Consider the following 7,091-nt stretch of genomic DNA (forward strand, 5'->3'; position numbering starts at 1 on the left):
AAGCAAGAAAACCCTCTGGCACAATAGGCAGGCTCACCCCTTCCAGGAGGAGGCTGAATCTCACAGCACACTAACAGCCCCCTCTGGCTGACTCTGACAGCATTGTTGCTTAGCTCTGGAGGGAGCTTCAGCCCAGCTCAGCTTGGCTGGAGGAAAGCACCATGAAAAGGGGAGGAATGAATGGGGGGCAGTAGGAGGTTTCTGGAGAGAACTGCTACTAAAGCTAAGAGTCAAAAGATTTAAAAAGGACAGGCTGAGAGTCTTTATTATATATGGTATAACAGCTGTTAGCTATTAGATGCACAGATACATGAACATACACATAGACAATCTATCCCTAATGTGCATATACTAACTCTGGAGGCTGCCTGCTTTCAGAATAAAAAGGTATGTGAGCAACACTGAGAACTTTTTAACAGCAGTGAGATGAGATGTGTGTCTTATGGGGATGTGCAGTAAAGATGGACTCAGTGCGTGTGTGTGTGTGTGTATGTGCGTGTGTGCACACACATGTATGCACACATGCCAGCACATTTCCAGGTTGAGAGTGCAAAGCAGAGCTACAGGGCATAGAAAAAAAGTGTAAGTATAGGGCATAAGGGAGAGCTATCTGACCCTAAATCCACCTCAACCCGATCAAAGACGCATATTCAAAAGCCATCTGCTATTCTTCCCTCCCACCCCTCTTTATCGGAGCAGCCTCCATGTACCAGGCTGCAGGCTGAGACAGCAGCCACCCACCTAAGCTTCTTTTCTTTGCACCCGTGTCAGCTGTGAGAGCACGTGAGTTTCCAGTGACGACACCTCCCCAGCCTGAAGCAGCATGCAAGATAGTCAAGAGGCTGAGCAAGGAGAGATGGAGGTAACTGTGCCAGCACATGGCACAAGGGAACAGTGTGGGAGTTGGGAGGCAGCAGATACAACTCTATCCAGAAAGGGTCAGGAACCATAGTTGTTTCTGAGCCTCACTATAACTATATTATATTCGTCTCCTGCCCACGGTGAGTAATATTTTTTGACAGATGAGTAAAATGTCATCATTGCTATTTTCATTCTTAATCGTCTTGGGGAAAGAGGAGCAAATTGATTCTGGGGCCTGGGCTGGTGCATCTTTGTGATACTTCTGCAACTGTGTATTACAGTGGATCACATGGTGTAATCTCTCCCAGGGTAAACTTGATCTGATCTATCTGACTCTAGAGTGAGTTTTAGAGGCAGTTGATTACATGCTGAAAAGTGAGGTCTGCATAGGAAAGGATGGTGCTGAGTTCAGCTAAGGAAAGCAGTGCTAACAAATCCATGTCAATAGCTTTGGCCCTAATCTTTCCTTTCTTCCTTATCCCACCTAGAATTTCTTTTATGTTCTTGTAGCAGGCCAGGGTGATGGATCCCCAGGAAACAGGCCACCTTCAGGTCCTGACCCACTGAAATATGATAGAGCCTTGGGGACGCTTGTGAGATGGGGCCCAGTTACAAAGGGCCTTGTCCTGCCCTGGTGCTGTGTAACTTCCCTCAGTCCCTGGAAGCCTGGCAATAGATTTGCACTCCAGGGTCTCCCCAGCTGGTGCTTCCCCCAGAGTATCCTTGTTTCTAGCCGTATTAACTTTCTTGGCTAACCTTGACTTTAAGGAAGAAACAGAGAATCTGTCTTTCAGCCAGATCTCAGACCTTTTGATATATTCCTGGCTTGATTGCTCCTTCCCAGCCCTCTTCTTTCCTGCCCACTTCCCCTAGGTAGATTCCTCACCATCCAGAGATACTTCCACCGGGAACAGTAATAGAGCCAGTTGACCAGCATTCCATGTAAGGAGTGGGGCAGGGAGGGGCTCAAGGTACATGTTGTTTCCTCCATACTCACCTCCAACATGGTTGGGCTTGCTGACCAAATGAAGTCAGAGTAAACAGTAGCCTTGAGAATGTCAGGGCAAGAATGATCCTAACCGGGCCTGCTTTTTTGGGGACTTGCAATAAAGATGAACTGGGTGTATGAGTTCATGTGTGGGTTACCATAAGTATCAGATTGCATTCAAGCTGGATCAAACTAAATTGAGTTTTTGCTTATTATATAAATAGACCCACGAATGTGTTTATTAGTTTTAGTATCCACAATATTTGACTGCTTTTCCTTTTTTTGGCAACTTGACATTTTTTGCTTGTGCACAGTGTAGTAGTTGTCATATAGGAGGAACTTTACTCCTCAGTTATCTTACCAAATGTCGTTTTCCCTTGTACCTAATCAATCTTGTCATATTACTAAGAGCAACATCACCACCAGCCAGTCAAGTAGCTGGAAAGTCTTCATGCTATGATTTGTAGCAGGGCACAAAGCTCCCTTTCATAGGTTTGGCTGGCTGGATTGCTGTGCATTCTGGGGTCATAGTATTGATAATGTAGAACGTTGAAAAGTATCGAGAATTTTAGTCTGAACATATTCTTAAAATTGATATTTTTGTACCATTCTTTCTATTATAATGGTTTTACAGCTGCGTGATTTGACTGAATTTAAAAGCTAGAACGAGCGTATGTTAATGGAAATGAAGACAGAATTGTGTTGCTTCTTCTGAGGCAAAGAATTAAAATCTTCACATCAGCAGTATATAATTTAAACAGGAACACACATGCACACACACGCACCTACATTCTCTCAAGCAAGGACTGTAAATGCTTTATATTATAACCCTGCTCACCTATCAAATCCAAATATTTTAATCTTGGGGGCAAAACTGGTCAGGATTTTTAGAGACTTTCTCAAGGAAGGTTGTAAACATTTGCTACATTGTTCTTTTCTTTGCTTCAGCCACCAACAAATGAAAAAACCTGCCATACATTCTGTGCCTCAGAGCAGCTTTTTCTTGTCTGAGGTTCATATTTTCAAAAGGAGGCTTCACATGATTGCTTCATTGCAGGCACATTTATTCTTTTTGCTAAGGTTTCGTTCAGGTATTTTTTTCAGTTTAATCTTTTGCGCTGTGAAATCACAGTGAATTGTGTCCACGGTATTAGGGATCATTTTTGCACTTTTTAGTACATAAAATACCATAGGGCATTTTATAATATAATTACATTAAAAGAATACAGTGAAATTACAAAGCAACACAGTTTCATTGGTGTTGAATTACTTAGGTTCATGCTGCCCATGGAGGAAATGTCAGTCACTCAAAGAATTTTTTTGTGCATCTATAAACTCACAATAAAGGCAAACGTTATTTTCTGCATAAAAAGGGTTGTGGTACCTTAAACTGCATATGAATCTTATATTGCCTAATTGAGCCCTTCTACCTTGACCAACATTTTCAAACTTAAAAACCTCATGTTCAAAGGTGCTGAGAAACTGCAGCTCCCATTAAAGTAATTGGATGTGGCAGCTGCTCATGTCATCAGACCACCTTTTTTTGTTTTGTGCCTAAATATGGTTTTAGGAACACAAGGCCTGAAGACGTTAGCTTTTGCATATTTGTGCTATAGTGGGGATCTTTTGTTGTTAGTGTGGATTCTTCACACACAAATGCAGGGGAGGATTTTTGGTATGGGCACATGAGGAGAGGCACTACATTAAACTACTTGAGAAGATTTCAGATTGATTGAGGCCCTGGAAATGCATGCTAGAAGCCAGGAGATCTGAATTTTATTCTTGGAAGCCCTGGACAAAGACCACTGTTCCCCCAAGAGATAATATTTAGTCTCTTGCCAGCACCCCTTGCTGTCCTATATCTCCTATTGTAGTGCAGATTACAAGGGTGACCTAGCTAGTTGAAATTAGTGGAGAAACCAGGGGTGAATTGGCCCATTTTATAGGAGACAGCTGAATGCTAGTCACTGTTCATGTTACCTTGGGAAGGCTATATGCAGAAGAGTTGAGTTGACGATTAGGCAGGAGGTGACATCTTTTGTTCTTCAGTTGGTGATATGGCACCCTAAGGCTCCTCTCTATGTTGGTGACTTTCTGATTTTGGCCAATGTGATTTGCAGTATTTTCTGTCATTTGCAAAACTGTCTTTGAAGCATCACCCATACCAGAGACAAGCTAAGCGTGTCATATTATCTCAGTAATGTTAAAGCTCAGTATGCTCTCTCTGGTTGGATGGACTAGAGCACTGCTTCTCAACCAGGGTGCTATGGCACCGGGGGGGGGCCTTGATATCCTTTCAAGGGTGCCAAAGTGTGCCACTCAGTGCAAACATGATTCACAAGATAAACCCAATGGACGTGTCCAGATGAGTGCAGACATTTGTTTCCCCAGGGACAAGTAGCTGCGGCACAGCTTGTACTGCTGCTACTTGTCTTTGGAGAATGCCCGTGCCATGCGTGCTCTGGCGTGCAGAAGGTTACCCCAGGTGGAGTAGGAGAGGCTGGGGCTGCAGCCTTACCTGGCCTGGGGGCTTCCCACGATTGCAGTCATGGCAGAAAGCTTGGTTGGCATCTGGAGTGTGGCTCTGGCCAGCCAGGCTCCAGTTTTGGGCAGCGCGCGCTGTTGCCATTGCGCTGCCCCACTTTTTTTTGGCATTTTTTTTTTTTTTTTACCCCAAGATCTTCCAGGGTCCAGAAACCCCTCTCACCTTCCCCATGCTGCAAGGTAGCAGTGCGGGGATTGCCTGTGCATACAGTGTGATTCCGCAGATGGGTCTGCAGTGCAACGTATTGCACATCCGCACTTGTCTGGACGCAGCCAATGATTTCAAATAAAAATTCCTAGTGTCAAAAACTTTCTGACCTATTGTGATCTTTATGGGTTCTTTGCAACAAAGAAATTGCTGTATTATTTTTCCATAGTCAAAAAATGAGTGAGAACAAAGAGCTGGAATTTTCTGGAGCATGCTTTGACCCTGCAGAGGGATGCTTTGAGCCTAAAAAGGATGAGAACCACTGGACTAGAGAAACCATTCAGTGCACAGGAATGCAGGAGTGGTGCGTCATTCAGCACATATGCACGGGAGACCATATTTCGTATTAAAGGTGACAGAACAGTGGACATGTCTACATGTGCATTTACGCCGGCTTAAATTTACTGCGCAGTAAGTGGGAATAGGGCAGCATCTACACATGCAGGCAACCCAGGACTAAATTTAGTCCCAGATCAAAGCAGCCTGCCATGTGCCCTTGTGGCCACTGAGGGGAGCTCCAGCCTCCAGACACATGGCTGTCAGTCCTTGGGACTAACTTTAGTCCCAAACTGAAGTCAGGAGAGGTGGCCAGCAAGGAGCCCTGGGCTCAGACCAGCCCCAGCTAGGAGGCACCCTGGGTTACTGCGCAGTAACGGATGTACACGTATATTACTGTGCAGTAACTAATCAAGCATAACTTTGATACCTGCATGATGCAGGTATCAAATTTATTCTCAAGTTGGTGTAAGTTCCCATATTTACTGCACAGTACAGGTGTGCACATGTAGACATGCACCCGTACTGCGCAATAATTTTGGTTACTCTGCAGTAAATGCGTACATGTAGACATACCCAGTGACTACCAGATGCATATGTCTAACAGTCAGGCAGCATTGTGCCACATCTTAGGAACAGCTCATCTAACCAATGAGCAGAAGCTTTGTACAAGCCACAAGTGGAGTTTCCATGCCATTGCCCAGCAGTGAAGTAAGAGATAACATGACACAAGGATTAACTTCCTAGTCAATGACAGGTATGGGCAGATGACACAGATTATAGCAAACCCTTCTTATATCTGATACGGGCGATGTGTCTTGTGTGATATATGATAATCTGAAATGGCTATAAGACCTGTCTATTAATGCAGGATAAATTTGGTTATAGCACTGGGATTAGTTTGCATGTATCATGTTATATAGAATTTCCACCTGGGTGGTCAGCATGCTTAGCTCCATCCCACATACAAAATGCACTTTCAGGGATGTGTGTGTGGCATTGATTGATTTCAGGGGGAAAATCCTCTAGGAGTTGTGGAATAATTGCATTTCCTGGATGGCTTTTTATGACCTACTCAGAGTAATTGAAGACCAATGTACATGGTCATACATCCATTTAGGCTCCTGAACACCTACGGCAGGTGTGCTGACACACACAAATTATTCTTGCTGGGACTGACATTGACTTACGGGTCTATAATATGGCTGAAGTCTGCCTGTCTCTACGCTGATTAATCAGAGTTTGTGTAGGACCCTCTTGTTTTTGCCCTTGCAGCGTGTGCCCTCTCCCATAGCTCTGACACACGGAGCAAAATGTTTTCCAATTATGGTCAAATTGTACGAAGGCAAAGCCATACATTACACACATACTCTAATCTCCTTTTTTTGAAGACAGGGTTGGAAGATCTGAGGGCGAAATTCAACACAAAATGCTTACACTGAAAAAGAAAAATACATATTTTTTGCTTCACTTACCCATGAGCATTTTCTTAAAAATACCGAAAGAACTGTTTTAATGAAGCAGAAAAATTGATTGTCTTTTGCCAGGAGGGATCTTCTTCAATCTTTCAATATTAAAGACTTCTTGAGAACTACAGGAAGAATATCTTCTTGAATCATTTACATTTGCTCCTTTTTGCTGGCTTATGTAACCATGCAGAAAATCTAATAATAAGTGTGCTATTAGTATCTAGTGTGGCGCCTTCTGCAAGTTGAGGTGTCATATTATTCCAAATAACAGTGGTGAAATGTTAGACGCGTAGAGTTTCAGTGCATGACTTATTTGAGTAACCTTTATCAAAAAATCTTAGTCTAATTGAACTGGTCCTTGCCTCTTGTTTGACTGCTCTGTTTTACAGTTACAGAAGAGACTTGTGTTGCTGCTTGCTTTTGTTCCAGTAATGTGGGAGTGATGTGAGTGGTGAGGAAAGAGACTGCCTGGTAGTTTGGGTCAGAGATGGATGCTGTACAGCTCTCCCCCCACCTCCAGACTTATCCTGATTGCTAAGCACCCTTTTTGGTTCACGTTCTGAGGCCCTCAGGCAGAGACTGTTAGTCTTGTGGTGATGAACAGGAGTGCAGATGAGAAGGAGGTCCCATCCTGATATTCACTTCTGACCTCACCCCAGGCTAGTTCACAAATCAGCTCTGTTCCCTTGACCTCACTCAGATCATAATGGCAGGGGGAGATTTATCCCAGGGCAAAAGGAGAGGA

The 7,091-nt window shown here is 43.8% G+C and overlaps 1 protein-coding gene across 14 annotated transcripts in view; it reads left to right on the top strand.

Annotated features, from left to right (window-relative positions):
- The window catches only part of ATXN1 (ataxin 1), a 272,506-nt gene that overhangs the window by 214,384 nt on the left and 51,031 nt on the right, over positions 1–7,091 (top strand). The window contains exon 1 of one of the 14 annotated variants that reach the window (XM_014523626.2): positions 801–862. The exons of 12 other annotated variants lie outside the window; for them this stretch is intronic. The gene's annotated coding sequence lies outside the window, so the exon portion shown is untranslated. Of the gene's footprint in view, positions 1–800; positions 863–940; positions 1,002–7,091 lie in introns of those variants that run through there. One more of the 14 variants, XM_025213224.1, reaches the window with a different exon arrangement.

This window comes from Alligator sinensis, unplaced genomic scaffold (assembly GCF_000455745.1).
Source record: "Alligator sinensis unplaced genomic scaffold, ASM45574v1 scaffold743_1, whole genome shotgun sequence".
Classification (NCBI taxonomy): Eukaryota; Metazoa; Chordata; order Crocodylia; family Alligatoridae; genus Alligator; species Alligator sinensis.